A 17,866-nucleotide genomic window follows, 5' to 3' on the forward strand; every position below is an offset into this window, starting at 1 on the left:
ATGTGGTATTTTGAATCATTAGTCTATGGTGTAGCTAGAATTTTATTATGCAACATTTTGGATAACATCCATTATTCAAATCCACATGCCAATCATTTCTGGGATTTCAGATCATTTAACTTTTTTAATACGGCAAATAGAACTAGACATACTTACATTACTCTTATCCTCGGCTAGCTCTAATCTGAAATAAATAAAATGGTTAGAAAAGTATGATGTTTCACTGAATAATAAATGCAGCATACCTGAAATAAGTTGCATCTCGTGGCACATTGTTCTTCACCAAGAGTTTGTCAGCTGGACGTGCTTGATAATTATCCAAGAGCGACATGATTTTACAGCTTTCTTTCGAGTCCACGGCAGCATGGTGGTTAGCACTGCTGCCTCACAGCACTAGGGACTCGGGTTCAATTCCGGCCTCGAGTAACTGTATGTGTGGAGTTTGCACGTTCTCCCTGTATCTGCATGGGTTTCTTCTAGGTCTCTTGTTACCTTCCGCAGTCCAAAGATGTACGGGTTAGGGTGATTGGTCATGCTCATTGCCCCTTTGTGGCAGGGAGATGAACAGGGGTTGCGAGGATAGGGCCTGTGTGGGATTATTGTCAATGCAAGCTCAATGGGCCAAATGGTCTTTTTCTGCACTATAGGGATTCTATGATTCTATTCTGCGATTCTACCTGAGAATGCGCACGTGGCTCTTGTTCAAAGTGGATGTGAAACCAATCAAAAAACATGCCCCTAGTTACTCAGGCCCTATTAAAATAGCGCTCAGGTAATGTCCAGATACTCTTGAAGCTCCTGGGACATTTTCCCCTCCCAATCACAGCCAACTTTATTTGTGTATGCCAGCTGCATTGAGAAAACCAAGGCCAGTCAAAGTATACTTTGCATCCTTGAGAGCTATTGGTGCACTCTGCTTAACTTAGGGTCAAATCGCCAGAACAGACTCGTTTCATCAGCATTGTAAATTTGTTCAGGTGAAAAGTTTTCATCTGAAGCTAACATAGCAAACTCATAAACTCATTTTCCAGTGGCATTGTGGTCTGCAGAGACTTTATCATCACAAGCTTTCAAAAACCTGATACCATGACACTTTTTGGGTTTCTCCAACCAAGCTTCAGAATAATTTCCACAATGGGTCCGGTTGCAGACTCATGCTGGAGAGAGAGGGGCCAGTCTTGTCCTCAAGTCAAAGAACAAAGAATAGAGAAAAGTACAAAACAGGAACATGCCTTTTGGTCTTCCAAGCCTGTGCTGAGCATGATGCCCTTACTAAACTAAAAAAAAAATTTCTGCCCTTACTCAGTCCATATCCTTCTATTCCCTCCCTATTCATGTATGCATCCAGATGCCTCTTCAATGTTGCTAATGTGCCTGCTTCCTCCACCTCTTCTGGCAGCACATTCGAGGCACCCACTAATCTGCATGAAAAACTTCCCCCGCACATCTCCCTTAAACTTTTCCCCTCCTACTTTGAACCTGTGCCTCCTTGTAATTGACACTTCCATCTGGGAAAAAGCCTCTGCCTATCCATCCTGTCTATGCCTCTACCAGGTCTCCCCTCATGCTCCATCTTTCCAGTGAAAACAATCCTAGTTTACTCAACCTCTCCTCATAGCCAACACCCTCGAAACCAGGCAACTAGCAAGTGTGAGGTTATCCACTTTGGCTGAAATAACAGTAGGAGGGATTATTATTTAAAAGGCGAAAAGCTGCAACATGCTACGGTGCAGAGGAACCTGGGGGTCCTTGTGCACGAGTCGCAGAAACCCAGTCTGCATTGCAGCAGGTGATCAAGAGGGCGAATGGGATGTTGGCCTTTATAGCGAGGGGGATAGAATATAAAAGGGAGGTCTTGCTGCAACTGTACAGGGTACTGGTGAGGCCGCAGCTGGAGTACTGTGTGCAGTTTTGGTCGCTGCACTTGCGCAAGGATATATTGGCCTTGGAGCAAGTGCAGAGGAGGTTCACTAGGCTGATACTGGAGATGAGGGGGTTAGCCTATGAAGAGAGACTAAATAGACTAGGTCTGTACTCATTGGCGTTTAGAAGGATGAGGGGGGATCTTATAGAGACGTTCAAGATAATGAAGGGGATAGATAGCGTAGAGGTAGAGAGATTCTTCCTGCTTAGAAAGGATAGCAGGACTAGAGGGCACAGCCTCAAGATAATGGGGGGAGGGGGGGGGAGGGGTGGCAGTTTAGATCAGAGTTGAGGAGGAACTTCTTCACTCAGAGGGTGGTGAATCTCTGGAATTTTCTGCCCGTTGAAGTGGTGGAGGCTACCTTGCTAAATATATTTGAGTCACGGATAGATAGGTTTCTGATAGACAGGGGAATTAAGGGTTATGGGGAGAAAGTGGGAAAGTGGAGCTGATCCACTTCAGATCAGCCATGATCTCATTGAATGGCGGGGCAGGCTCGAAGGGCTAGATGGCCTACTCCTGCTCCTATTTCTTATGTTCTTAACATCCTGGTGAACTTTTTTTGCACTTTCTCCAAAGCTTCCACATCCTTTTGATAGTGTGGTGACTAGAACAGCACTCAATACTCCAAATGCAGCTGAACCAATATTTTATATAATCCTCTGCTAATCAGTGACATTGCAGCCAGTTTGTGACATTTGCTGTTGGAGCCCAATGCATCAAGAGAGAGGGCTCATGTAGTCTGATAAAGATGCTGACACCCGGATTATGAGAATTCTTGAGCATCTTGATTGAAGTTCATTTGATTGGAGCCTCACTCATACTCTGCAGTGCTGGTTGGAATCAGATGTGTGCAGCTTAGTAATGGTCGTAAATACCAGGCAATGCTTGTTCAGCTTCCTCCACATAATCTCTGAATGCATTGTTTACAGAAGTGGCTGACAATTTAAACGCTTGCAGAGAGAAGCTATTGATGATTCTTAATAAGCTGATGGCATTTCAAATGCCCAACAGCCTTTGTCAAGAAGGTGGAATTAATGAATCAGAGGTAGTTGGATTGGCTTGCAGAGCACCTTTCACTGTCATGGCTCTGAACATTAAATTTTCTAGATCAGTCTGTCTGCATACACAATCTTGCATTTCCCACAAGCACTCTGAGAGCAGGCCAAGTTCATGTAATGTGTCACATACATCAGGGCTAAGTCATAAGAGAAACTGTTTTGAGGAAATTCTTTTCAACAGACTCTCTGTCCAAGTTTCCCTGTCCAAATCCGAATTGTGTTATCTTTAATTACCAATTCAAAATGAGCTCATGATGCTCCATTGTTGAGCCACACGGTTCAAAATTCAGCTTGAAATGAGCTTGCACGGTGGCACAGTGGTCAGCACTGTTGCTTCACAGTGCCAGGGACCTGGATACAATTCCAGCCTTGTGTGACTGTCTGTGCAGAGTTTGTATGTTCTCCCCTTGTCTGCAGGAGGTGGTGGGATGCTCTTTTGGAGAGCCAATATGGGCCAGATGACCTCCTTCTGCACTATGGGGATTCTATGATTCTATCTGGTGTTTAAAATATGGCTTATTTTGAATGTTTGTGAGTATGATACTGATTTAACTTAAAGATAGCAGGGTACTAATATTTGTAAGTTATCAATGGTAAACAGCGTTTGTAAGCACTGATTTAAATAAAGGGGGAATAGGGTTCCGATGTCTGTGGGGTACTGATGTCTCTATGTTTATCAATGTCACAATAAATTATTACAGAGAAGAGCAGTGAGTGTTGACCATTTTTTCCACTAGGACATGTCCAGGCCGAAGCTTAGAGTTAGGAGTATCGGCAGGGGTTCACCTCCATACAAACTAACATAATGGAATCAATTAGTAATCTATTTTATCAAGGTCATAATGTGAAATATTAAGGGGTTGGGGGGGTTGCAAAATAAGGGTAAAAACTATTGGGACTGTTAAACTCCCTACTCAATACAACAGACACTTAACTAAAGATAAGAGGCAGAAATCTTCATCCACAAAGCTGCATGTGCATTAGGTAACATCAGAAAATTGAGTATATTATCCTTGGTTTTCCATCTATTAAATTGAGTTTGCAATTACCACGTGCAAGGTTTTACTGATGGAGCAAGGGCTTAAAAAATTCCACACATGCAAAGCATAACCTGTATGCTCAAATCATACAATGGTTACAGCACGGAAGGAGGCCTTTCAGCCTGTTGTGTCCATTGAGTCTGCACAGACCACAATCCCACCCAGGCCCTACCCCCACTACTCCCTCTAACCTACACATCTCAGGACACTAAGGGGCAACTTAAGCATGACCAGTCAACCTAACTCACACATCTTTGGACTGTGGGAGAAAACTGGAGCACCCGGAGGAAACTCACACAGCCACAAGGAGAATGTGCAAACTCCACACAGACAGTGACCCAAGCTGGGAATCAAACCCAGGTTCCTGGAGCTGTGAAGCAGCAGTGCTAACCACTGTGCTACTGTGCTGCCCACATGTCTAAATGGAACCTCTCACAAAAGAGCAGTTCCCTCTTACATCAGTACTGGTAGCAGTACCAGTAGCCCACGCAACAAAACCCTGCTTCTCACACTACTCCTTTGGCTGTACATTTAACCTCTATTTACCACTATGCCAATTCATTCTTGATTCAAATAGTCCAGAGACTGAGGTTCTCATTTTTAATTTGGAAAAAATTCCTCAAGCTTTCTCAGCATGCCTGCTAATACTGCCAATGTAGTTGGTTCCTACTCAGACCATGACCACTGAATTCTCCATCTCCCACTCCAAGTTCACCTCCAGTGGAACATTCTCTCACCCTCGCAGGTGGCAGGCAGCACAACTTCAGAACTGCCGGTCGGATAATCACATTCCTTTTCACTCCCCCCATTTGGATAGCCGACTTCACCTTGATGCTTGGTCAGTTTACCCAATCAGCCTGCAGCCCTTGTTTCACCCACACCCACAATACAAGGTAGTATACCTTGTACCTATTGGCCACAGTTAGAAGCCAAGACTCCTCCTTCACTACATCCTGTATCCCTGCATTTGCCTGACTTGGAGCTACACCCACCAGTCCCTGACCATTGACCAACTCTCTAATGTTCTACTCAACCTTAGAAGTGTGACTGTCTCCTGAACAAAGTGTTCAAGTCACCCCACCCCCTCAGTGATGCCATGCAATTTTTGCAGCTCGGACTCCAATTCAATAACTCTGAGTCAAAATCCCCTGAGCTGCACCTGGTATGGGAATGCCAGATTCAGGTTTGCTTTAAAGGTGGAAAAGTAGATTGCTGCATTGGAAATTCTTACAAGATGAACACCAGGCCACACAGAGGAATCAACACTACCAGGTACATCGCTGGAGCCATTGATGATGCAGGTGGGCTGGAGTAGAGATGCCACGATCTCTAGAAGTGATGAAATGTGACAGGAGACCATTAATCATCAGCAGGAGGGAGTGGGAGCAGGTGAACAGGATGTTATACAGCTGGAGTCTGGACCCAAGTACCTGACAGCAATGCCATTAGTGTGTGATGACTTCACAAGAGTGGTCGATGTCTGTAAGCATATCTTCACATGACATCTCCTTCTCATTACTACATCAGCCTTTCTTATGTTCGATACATCATCCTACACATCTTACACCATCTTGCACTTCCTGGCAATCAAGAGTCACTCCTAACATCCATATACTCCACTTTTCCCTCATGCATCTACTAATCTTCTCTTCCACTCATGCACGTTATGCTTGTACGTACCTCCAGCCTTCAGCAATGGCATGCACCTCATCCAGATACAGGACACGTAATCACTGACATTTTGCCCTCTCTGGAGGGACGAAGTGATACACGAATAGAATGGGGCTGAGCAAAGCTGGCAGTGGACAAAGATGTCTGCATTTCCTGAACCTTATGGAAGAGGTAGATATCCGCATTACAGAACTGACTGTGATAGTGCCCATAGGGTGAGCACATTGAAGGCAATTTATTGATGTCAGACACACAAGAACTGTCATACAGGAGTCCAAGCAAGAAAAGACGGAAAAGCACAGCACTAATGAAGAAAGCCTCATCACTTAATCTGGCATTTACAGCCACTAGCTCAGATACAGACATTGCACACACTTTGGAGATTGGTATAAAATTGGGATCAACATGTGGTGAGTCATCTGGCACCAGTTGATTGAGGAAGCATTAATGCCCTCAGCAAATGGACCAGAACAATTACAAAACACACCAGTGTACTTTCATTTCCTAGTAAAAAAATTCCATATATATAACTTAACCACTGTCTCGATACCTGGCCCTTTAAGCAACATCACTGTGAGACCTATCTTGTTGTTTTGCCTTTAACAACATTATTGAATATTAGTATTCAGGTGTTACATCAACCAGTTAGGCTGCATGATCAGAATAGCACCATTTCAACAAGGGACATATCTGCATGTTAACCCATATCAATGATTAGAAACATGAGGAACACACAGGTAGGCCCCGCCAAGCTTTTGTGAAGCGAAGGTTAGCCTTGATTTAATCTGCAGTGATGAACTTTGTGTGTTTGAATTCATGTGGGGGACCAAATATGAAGTCAAATATTGTTTCAAGCGTCATAAAACATCAAAATGAAATATAAAAATGTCAGTATTTGGTAACCTTGAGAGGAATTGAGGCTGGCCAGGCAAAAATGAAGCAAAATTCACCTCATGGTAGAGAATCAAAATGGATTCCGAGAAGAAAGGTTAAGTAGTATAGTATCCTATTAACATGCAATATTTCCCTTGTCCACTGTTTCACTGGCTGGTAAAGTGGATGTACAGTTATATGAAACCTGCATGAGGCCTGTGAGAGATTTTAGGGCACCAACCCCAAAGGACGAGAATTACTAAATTCCAGGTGTCAAATAGTGAACAGATTCAGTGTACACAGTCTACAGAGACCAGGAACAGTTGCACAACAAGACTGCAGAGTTTAAAGAATTTTGCCTGTTAATGCTATCCAATTGTACCATATATGAGGTACAACCCAAGACTACATCCCACGTGATATTGCGTGTCAAACTTGTGTAGTTACTTCTCACCCATGCCATATCATCACACAAACCAACAGATCTTGTCTTGTATCTCATACAAATGCAGACTTAAGTAGGCACACCTCTTATACAATTGAAAGCCTTACTACACTTCCAAGGACACCACAGTTCGATTTTAACACAAGCTCAACTGTTGGCTGCATGTTGCTGATCAAGAGTTCCTGCCATGGTTCAGTGGTAGGTAGTGCTTGCTACACAAGGTTGTGGATTTAAATCTTACTTGAGACTTGAGATATATTCTAAGCTGGTCTTTCAGTGCAGTACTGAAGGGAGTGTTGAACTATTGAGGATGCAGAGTGGAATTTTATTATTCCGTAACTAAGTGTTGACTCAGGTGAGAAAGGCAGTGTGCTGCCTGCCAGCTCCACTGGTGGCTTTTCCCTCCAATTTTTTGACACCTTGGGCGGAATTTTACCGGCACGTCAGCCCAAGTTTTGTGCGTTCCCGCCTGAGGCCAACGGAGAATGCTATTCTCCGAACTGAGCCCGTCCCCGGAATCGGGGCTGGCATGCCGGTAAAATTCCAATACTAGTTAAAAAATATTCTGGATGCAGAATCCAAGACATTACTCTTGTGGGTGGGCTCTGAATAAGCCTGCCTTGCCAGCAATGTTGGCTTTCAAGAGAAAAAGAGTACCCAGATCTACAATATAATTTAAGAAAAGATCCCCCTCATGGATGTAGAAACCCCCTATCGTGGATACAGGAAACCCCCACATGGACATGGCAAATCTCCCCCCACGAACAGAGGCAACCACTTCCCACAGACACTAGGGTTGCCCCATCAAAATGGGGAATCTCCTACACTGAGACGGGGGAATCTCTCCCAATGGACATGGGGTACTACCCAATGGACATTCCCCAATGGAAAACCCCCTCACCAGCAGTGTCCTCAGCACTGCCTCCTGTGCCAGGGGGCTGTGCCAATCGTCAGAATCCAGGCAATACTAGGGTACTGCTGAGTCATAACCCTCTCCCTCCGTTGTACTTACCTGTGCAACCCTGGAGGGGGGGTTCTCTTCACCAGGACCCTGTTTGCCAGGACCTGTTGTAAACCCCACCAGCATGGCATCACATCAGCTCGGGTTGTGGGGATTATCCAGTGAGGGGGTTATACGGTGGGGAAGCCTGCTAATTAGATGTAAAAGTCTGGTAATAGGGTTCCTGGCTTTTCATTGGTGGGGGGTCTGGAACAATTGGAATGGGAAATGTTGCCTACATAAAAGCTCTTTGGGAACTCCCAATGGAATCTCTAATCCAACCGGCTTTCCTGCCTGTCAAAAACAGGAGTGGAGAATCACGACTGCTGTGTTGGATCAGACATCAAGGACAAGGTTTTACTAAAAAATGGTAGAATGTTGTTTCTAGTGAGAAAACTGTGCATTTCTCTCCAGAGGAACAGGCCAATTTTCTCTCCAGATCGTATGACACTCTTCCTAGGAACTATCAAGGGGGTGTGTTTCACACCATCTTGTAAGGACAGAGCCTTAGCACACTGGCAGAACCCGGCTGCACAGAGATCTTTAAATGGCACCCTGATCAGAATCTGAGTAAACCTTCCCACCTTGGAGGTCTCAGGGGCTCTCCAATCTCAATCACTGTCGCCACTTCTCTCCTCCCCCCTCTAATCATAAACATCGGCCCCTTTCTCTCCACCGTTCCATCTGAATCACCACCACACCTTCCCCCCATCCTCCAACACCCATTTCCAGCAGCTCCTGCTCCTCCATCCACTCCAGCCCACATCCAAATCTAACCGATGCCCCTGCCCACCATGAAACCCCCATTGGGCCCCACCCATTGGCACTGCTAGAGTGGTACAGTGCCAACCTGGCAGTACCAACATGTGCCAAGGAGCACTGCCTGACCATGACCCTCTCCGCAGGGGGCTATGCTCATCATTATGTCCCCAGGGAGATCTCACAAATGCTTCATGTCGAGGTGAACCTATTGTAAACTGGGCCAACATGATGTCACATCAGCATGCCATCAATATATGGCAGGAGAGTAAATATATGGCAAGGGGGCAGCTAAATTATATTGAAGTCTATTTAAATTCATGCAAAGCAAGTTCACGATGACTTCGCAGGTGAGGGGCAGGGAAAATCTGAAATCGCAATCTCACCGGCAAGATTCCCGACCTCCAGAGCTTTAGCCACTACTAGTATTCCTGTGGATGGCAGTAGTGGGCTCAAGGTTGACCCCCCCCCCCATCAGCCATTTCAGTTAAGTGTGAAATGACATCTTGGCAATATTTCTCTTGGTGCCCTGACATGTATCCCTCAGTGAATGCTTAAAGAACAGGTTACCAGGCCATTTATTTTATTGCTATTTGTGTGACCTTGTTGTGCAGCAAGTGGTGGTTGTGTTTTGTTTACATTACAGCAGTGACTTCGTGTGGACAAAATATTTCAAGAGCCAAAATGCAATTTGGGCTATCTTACGGTTATGGAAGATACGACATAAATGCAAATCTGTCTTTTATTTTTATGCATGTCTTTTATTATGTACATACCTCTTTAATTTTCGGTATCTCATGTTTTCCTTTTGCCTGTACAAGATGGCATAGGGAGCACAATCCCAACCTACGTCCTAGTAAAGCTTAGGCATTGAAGGCATCTCCTTTAATGTGCCAAAGAAACTCTGCAGGTGTCAAGGAAACTCACCCACTTGAGTTACAACAGCTTTGTGAAGATTGTCCAGTGCAGCAAACATCAAATTTATCATTCTCCTGCATATCATCCTCATTCTTCAGATGGCAAGTGCAGAGGAAAGTCCAATCTACCAGATAAAAGCAAATTACTGTGGATACTGGAATCTACCAGAGTTGAGTGTTTGATTTAACTTTAGAACTTTGCAATGGAGAGAGGTGAAAAAAGAAAATACAACACAATAATACAAATGGTAACAGACCACAAAAAAAATCTAACAAACTAAATGTTGTCCATGTAAAGCCAAGAAGTGGAAAAAGGATTAATGCCACTCAGTCCCAATGCAGCTTAACACCAATTTGGGATTTTTGCCTTTGGTATTCTCTCTGCCAGGGTAATGATGTAAGTCATTCCTGTAAGTGGTCTGAATCTCTTACAATTAAACGGCGTTCCCATACTGTCCAATATCTATGATAATGTAACCCAATATATTACAGAAATATTCCCTTGCCATCTGAACTAGATATTCATTTGAAAGATCATGAGATAAATTCAGCAAACTGTGAAGTAGATTGACTTCATTATACAACCAAGCTTATTTTCATTTCCATTCCACTGAGTTCAATGATTAACTTGACAGTTTTAAATTTTAAACAATTCATTATTTCTTTCAGAGAACAGGTCAGACTGGGACAGAGAACTGAAACAAAAGAGATTGCAGAACTTGCTTGGCAGTACAGAGCTTGAGTCTTACTGAAAAAAAGAGACCAGCTGTCAAAGAATTTCATCTTGCATTCATCTGGACAGATGTCCTGATTTCAAAATTTCGAAAGGAACAGCAATTTGTAGTGCACAAGAAGAGGGATGCTGATAGGTTGGCAAGTCAGTCCTGTTTGGTCAAGATGTTGCCATGGGAAATGCACAAGGGAAATATTATCCTCCATGCCTTTGTTTATTCAATAAAAGTGCAAGGTCTGGACTTCTTTGCCTACGGAGGACAAGTCCCCTGAATAATATATGTAGCTTCCAGCAAGTCTAAGTGAGCTACATTGTAAGCCTGAATGATAATCTTAAATTGAATGGTATCATTCAGTATAGTTTATGTCATTTATTTATCAAGGTTATGTATTTATTATGTACTTGATATAATATTTGTAAAGGGCTAGTATTTTGCTCCCATAGAGTGAAATGGAAATTTATCCATGTGTGTGTTTTTAAGGAGCAGTGAGAAGAGATCAGGTAGAAATTGTTGAAATAGCTTAATTCACAACAAGTAAACAAATAAAGCAAGCATTGTGATTGCAGACAATTGAATTTCATCAGTGTAACTTTTCTTATGTAACAATGAATATGCTACACTCACCCACATTAATGAATCACATTGTTACAAGCCCAGTTGGTATTAACGATCGACAAGTCAAATCCCAGAGATGCTAACTTTTTTTTAGAAACTGTGGAGTAAAGTTACTGAACAAATTCACAGGAGTCTGCTGGTGAACTTTTAACACAAAAATAAAATACGTATTTAAATAAGAAAGGTGAACTAATTTACACCAGACCTAGAAAGGATGAAAAAAAATTGAAATATTCACTATTCTTTCATTCTAGCAATTTCTGTACAGATACAATCAAATTCAGAAAGATAAAACACTTTACAATATCTATCTTATACTCCAATATTCAGGGTAGGTATGAAGAACATATGAACTAGCAGAGTGAACTGTGGTCAGATACACCTTACTCCAAAATAAATCACAGGTACGACAAAAGCAGATTCCATGGATTTCTCAACATCCCACACAGACAGTTGTCACATTGTGAGCCAAATCTGCATCTCGCAGAGTCTCAATCTCGCCTTCTGAGATTTCTTTCCCCTGGATCTCTGAGTATGCTCAAACATCACCTTTCAAGCACAATTTCAGATCCGTGGCCATGTCAAGCAGAACACCACTACTCCAAAATCCCACCAACTTTCAGTTGCCTCCTCTGACCTTCAAGGATACTCTCCACATTGCTTCAAGTTGGCTTCTTGCAGCTATCTTTGTAACTTGGAGCCTATTGCTCTGTTTCTTTCTTGTAACTTGACTTGATGGGCCTTGATTCTTCATTGGAGGGATTCTACAGATCCTTTCTAGGACCTCTCCTTATCCCTCTCCATGCCTTGCTCCTTGGGACACCTTCCTCAGTAATGGCACTTAGGTTCAGGTCAGCAGAACTGACATTTCACCCCAATTCTTTCCTTTCTTGTTTCTGCGCAGATGCACAGGGTCTAAAGATGGTAAAATAAAGCAGAAACTGCGTATGCATAAGAACATAAGAAATAGGAGCAGGAGTAGGCCATCTAGCCCTTCGAGCCTGCCCCGCCATTCAATAAGATCATGGCTGATCTGAAGTGGATCAGTTCCACTTTCCTGCTTTCTCCTCATAACCCTTAATCCCCTTGCCTACCAAAAACCTATCTACTCGCGTCTTAAATATATTTAGCGAGGAATATATATATGCACACCACTTCCCAACCAATACATGCACAGGAGGCCTGAGGCCCACTGTTAATTGGTGATCCCCACCTCCAAGGAGTGTATCTGAGTTTCCTAACAACTTTGCTTGTCAATTGTTAGCTGCATTTTACTTATAGATTCGTACAATTTTACAGCAGAGAAAGGGGTAATTTGGCCAAAATTACCTTTTCGGGCTGAGCTGTTCTGGGCAGCACGGTAGCACAGTGGTTTGCACTGTTGCCTCACCACTGCAGGGATCTGTGTTCGATTCCTGGCTTGGGTCACTGCCTGTGTGGAGTTTGCACATTCTCCCTGTATCTGTGTGGGTTTCCTCTGGGTGTACCAGTTTCCTCCCACAGTCCAAAGATGTGCGGGTTAGGTTGATTGTGTCCCAGGATGCATATCTTAGAGGGATTAGCAGGGTTATGGGGATAGGAGGTGGGTGGGATTGTTGTCAGTGCAAACTCGATGGGCCGAATGACCTTCTTCTGCACTATAGTACTTCTAGGATTTCTCTGGACTCTTCTGCATCAAAGCAGGCCAAACTGAAAAGTACCAAGTAGCTGTCTCAAGATATATTAATGTAACCTTGGTTTTCCCCTGAGTTCCCTAACTACCCTCCCATCTCACTGCTCATGTGCATGTTTTCCCTTCTGTCAAAATAAAGCAATACTTTTGGCAGAATTATACAGTATGGAATTAAATCAATCTTATTTTCTATAACTGGCATCTTCTAAATGTTCCTGTGAACATATTAAGATGACATATTTACATTCTCTAAAGATAATGTTTACCGTATGTAGATGAGGAACATCTGAAGATAACGTTTACTGTCAACTCACAAAGTCACAATGTGTTTACCGTCAACTCACAAAATGTCCCTTCAACTCTCACCGCTCCTTCTCCATTCCATATTTGACTTCCTTTCTGAAAGAAAAACAATAAATTGCTTTTATTTAAATATTCTGTCAAACATAAGCTTTGTACAAAAATTAATTTTGAAATTGCAAGCTGACGTCTTTGTGAAAATCAGTAACAGATTGTTTACAGTTTAAACATGAAACAGCTGCTGAAAAAATGCAAATAATCAACACAGTATCATAGTTTCCTTCTCTCTGTCTCTCACATAGACAAGTAGAGAACCTCATTATTTAAAACACTCAACATAAGCTCAATTTGTACAAATCTTTTAAAATTTGATCTCTATAATTTATTGAAATAATTCCGAGGAAATAAAGTGAGCAAAACTGTTGGAAGTTGACTCGCTACATCTTGTGGTTGTTTTGACTAAATGCCACCAATGCCGCCTGGAAAATATTTCAGATTAAATGGAGTTGTTCTTAAAGTAAAATCTTGCATGTTTCACTTGAGGGAGATACAAAATCAGTCAGCGCTTCTGGTTATAATTTATTCTTCAGCACACAAAGCAATTTACAAAGTATTATCAGCAGATAGAGTACAATTAAACGTCCGTGGAGTGGGAGAGACGGGCTGTTCACTTAATCTTCTGTCTCAGTGAAATCGGGGAATGTGAGACATGCCGTGCTTACAGCGTAATTAATATCTAAAATTTACACACAAAGACTAAAGTATTTCGGACTGTGGAGCTTAGGGCCTCTATTGAGTAAATGGATTATCTGGTACGTTTGTATGTTTTTATTTCCTTTTGGACGAGTGCCATATTAGTCTACAGCCCGGCTTTACTTTTGGTTTTCTTTGGTTGTTTATACCTGTAAAGAATTGTCTGATTATATGGCTGTTGTAACCTGCACCAAGTTTGAGTGGCGGGAGTGAATGAAAGAGAGAATGCACTTGCTGTAACAGGTATTTCAATCACCCTTCTCATTTACCATCTCATTAGAAGTTTTAATTGCTACGGTATTTTGCCGAGCTATTGTAACGAGCCTTCTAATGATTTGGGTGTAAACTCAGCTGAATTTTCTTGAAAACCACAGTTTGTGTAGTAAGCCGTGCCTAGATGGACTGAGTTACTACCTTAAGCTTAAATGTTGGCGACCTTAATCTATTTACGGTCGAAAGTGGTAACAGAGCGCTTCACATTTCGAACTTTGCAATGTGTTCTGTCCCATCTACCTCAAATCTCTGCCTGTATACAAACACGGCAACGTTGTATTGTGTACGATCGTATTGGCTTGTTCCTACAATCCTGTTTTTCTCCCAAAGATCCTGAATACTTCAGAGGAGCTCGAAAGTTGTTCTTATAGGCACAAAATCATGATGAATCTCGTTTCAGGGGTATTTCTTGCCTTTTTAAAAAAATACATTGTGTGGTTAATATATAGACGAAAATATACAGGCTCTGTTGATCTTTAAACGCTTTATAATGTCACGAAAGTCTCATTGCTTTATAAGTCTGACGTGAGGTTAAGTGCAGTTTATTGATTGGCTACGGTGTGTTGAACAATAAAAGGTTTAAAGAAAATCAGTAAACAGGATCCTCACACAATAAATCTTTCAAATTTATTGCTTTTGGCTAAAATGTGAAAAGGAACAGAAGGGTGGTGTTTCTCCTGTAATTGTAACATTTATTTGTTTTTCAAGATGAGAAAATTAGCCTGATGCAGAGAATGTCTCAGTTATTCTTGCATTCATTTAGGTTGTAGGACTACGATCCCTTGTTAGCAAAAATTAAACCGCACGTTAACGTTTTTAACCAAGGTACCAATTTTGAGAATTTCAATCCCTGGCAATTTCAACTCTTAAGATAAGTAGTAAGATTTCTTGAATATCAAGAAGGAATTGTGGAGGAGTAGATTTACATGATGCAAATATATAAACAGAAATTCCTCCAAAGCCTGTGGATAAAATATTAACTTTGGGTTTCAGAACTCATCTTGAAAACAAATCTCCAAAATAAGGTGGCACAGTAGTGAAAAATAATTAGTATTGCTGCCTCACAGCTCCAGGGACCTGGGTTCAATTTCAGCCTTGGGTGGCTGTACATGGAGTATGTTGTCAGACAAACAAACTATGTATCCTGCCTAGCGGATCTAATTTTGAGGGATTAGTGTTGGCAGGTCAGCTGGGCAGGTTGGTTTGGGAGAGGATGGGGCTGTTGGATCTTACTTGCCAGTAGATTTTGAGGATCTTGTGAAAGTGCTGCTCGCGATGTCTCCCTGGTGCTTTTGGTTCCCTGATGGAGGTTGGCCAAGTCGCTTAAAATATATAGGAGTTGGGGATCTGCTGCTTGGTAAACATGACATTAATATGGGTTTGAGATCCTGGTCCTCAATTATTGGTCCTCAGTCAGCTGAAGGCTGATGTGGCACATTACAGGCCTTCTAAATTGTACTCCCTAAGAGGTCTCACAACACCAGGTTAAAGTCCAAAAGGTTTATTTGATAGTGTGAGCTTTTGGAGTGCTGCTCCTTCATCAAGTGAGTGAGCAGTGTGCCTGAATGATTATCGTCTGGTGGCTCTGACATCCATCATTAACAACTGTTTCGAAAGGTTAGCCATGGCATGAATCAATTCCGACCTCTTTGGTTGCCTGGATCCACAACAGTTTGTCCATCGCTGCAACAAGCCCACAGCAGCCTGGTGGGGGAGCAGCGCTCCAAAAGCTTGTGCTACTAAATAGACCTGGTGTTGTGAGACTTCTTACTGTGCCCATTCCAGTCCAACTCCAGTCATCTCTGTTAACGCGCAAATAAGTGCGGCGTGCAGGAATGGAACGGCGATAATTATGGGGGATTTCAATCTACATATTGATTGGTCGACCCATGTTGGACGCGGTGGGCTCGAGGAGGAGTTCTCGGAATGCTGCCGGGATAGTTTCCTTGAACAGTGTGTGTTGGAGCTGATGAGGGAGCGAGCTATCTTGGATCTGGTGCTATGTAACGAGGCGGGTAGAATTAGGGACCTTGTGGTGAAGGATCCTCTTGGGGAGAGTGATCATTGTATGGTGGAGTTTCTGGTGCAGATGGAGGAGGAGAAAGTGGGTTCCCGGACACGCGTCCTTTGTTTGAATAGAGGGGAGTGCGGTAGGATGAGAGAAGAATTGGTGAATGTGGACTGGGGGAGCGCGTTGGAAGGTAGGTCTGCTGAGGAGCAGTGGAGGATCTTTAAGGAGATCTTTCTTGGTGCTCAGCAGAAATTTATTCCGATGGTTAAAAAGGACCGTAGGAGGAGAGGTAATAAGACGTGGATAACGAAGGAGGTGAAGGAAAGTGTTAAATTAAAAGCGGAGGTGTTTAGAGTAGCTAAGAGTAGTGGGCGAGAAGAGGATTGGGAGAGGTTTAAATGTCAACAAAGATTGACAAAGAAGTTGATAAACAAGGGTAGGAGAAACTATGAAGCTGGGCTAGTGCTTAATATAAAAAGGATAGCAAGAGTTTTTATAAATATATAAAAAGGAAGAGGCTGGCTAGGGTGAACGTTGGACCCTTAGAGGATGAGAGGGGGGACTTAGTGGTAGGGGATGGGGAAATGGCTGAGGCCTTGAATAACTTTTTTGTTTCGGTCTTCACGGAGGAGGACGTAAATAATTTGCCGGGTGTTAGAGATGGAAAGGTGGTAGGACTGGAGGGCCTGAATGATATTATTGTTACTAGAGAGGCGCTGCTCGACAGACTAGAGGGACTGATTGTGGACAAGTCCCCAGGACCGGATGGAATGCATCCAAGGGTTCTGAAAGAAATGGCGGAGGTGATAGTGGATGCCTTGGTGGTTATTTTCCAAACGTTGCTGGATTCCGGGGAAGTGCCGGAAGATTGGAAAATGGCTAATGTTACGCCGTTGTTTAAGAAGGGTGGTAGGCAAAAGGCAGGGAATTATAGGCCGGTTAGTTTAACGTCTGTTGTAGGTAAAATGTTAGAATCCGTCATCAAGGAGGAAATAGCGAGGCATCTTGAGGGGAATTGCTTGATAGAGCAGACGCAGCACGGTTTCGTTAAGGGGAAGTCGTGTCTGACGAATTTATTGGAGTTCTATGAGGATGTGTCTAGGGCGGTGGATAGAGGAGAGCCGGTGGATGTGGTCTTTCTTGATTTTCAGAAGGCGTTTGACAAGGTACCTCACAAGAGGTTATTGCAGAAGGTAAGGGGGCATGGAGTTGGGGGTAGGGTGTTAGCGTGGATAGAGGATTGGTTGTCAAATAGGAGGCAAAGAGTGGGGGTTAATGGATGCTATTCGGATTGGAGATTGGTGACTACTGGAGTGCCCCAGGGGTCGGTGCTGGGGCCTCAGCTATTTACCATTTATATAGATGATCTGGAGGAGGGAACCGAGTGTATGGTGTCGAAATTTGCTGATGACACCAAGATTGGAGGAACGGCAAATTGCACAGAGGGTGTGGAGAGTCTGCAGAAGGATCTAGATAGGCTGGGCGAATGGGCCAGGAAATGGCAAATGGAATTTAATGTTGGCAAGTGCGAGGTGGTCCACTTTGGTAGGAATAATGGTAGGAAGGACTATTACTTACGGGGCGAAAAACTGCAGCAGGCGACGGTGCAGAGGGACCTCGGGGTCCTTGTGCATGAGTTGCAAAAACCCAGCCTGCAGGTGCAGCAGGTGGTCAGGAAGGCTAATGGGATGCTGGCCTTCATAGCGAGGGGGATTGAATATAAAAGTAGGGAGGTCTTGCTGCAGCTCTATAGGGCATTGGTGAGGCCGCAGCTGGAGTACTGTGTGCAGTTTTGGTCGCCACACTTGCGCAAGGATA

The 17,866-nt window shown here is 43.2% G+C and overlaps 1 protein-coding gene across 1 annotated transcript in view; it reads left to right on the top strand.

Moving 5' to 3' along the window:
* The first annotated feature begins 13,984 nt into the window (after nucleotides 1-13,984).
* Nucleotides 13,985-17,866, top strand: part of LOC145352554 (tumor necrosis factor alpha-induced protein 2-like) — a 64,580-nt gene continuing 60,698 nt past the window's right edge. The window contains exon 1 of the mRNA XM_080202557.1: nucleotides 13,985-14,007. The gene's annotated coding sequence lies outside the window, so the exon portion shown is untranslated. The remainder of the gene's footprint in view (nucleotides 14,008-17,866) is intronic.

The sequence above is a fragment of the Carcharhinus amblyrhynchos genome, chromosome 14 (assembly GCF_965287045.1).
Source record: "Carcharhinus amblyrhynchos chromosome 14, sCarAmb.v2.hapA, whole genome shotgun sequence".
In the NCBI taxonomy this organism is placed as follows: domain Eukaryota; kingdom Metazoa; phylum Chordata; class Chondrichthyes; order Carcharhiniformes; family Carcharhinidae; genus Carcharhinus; species Carcharhinus amblyrhynchos.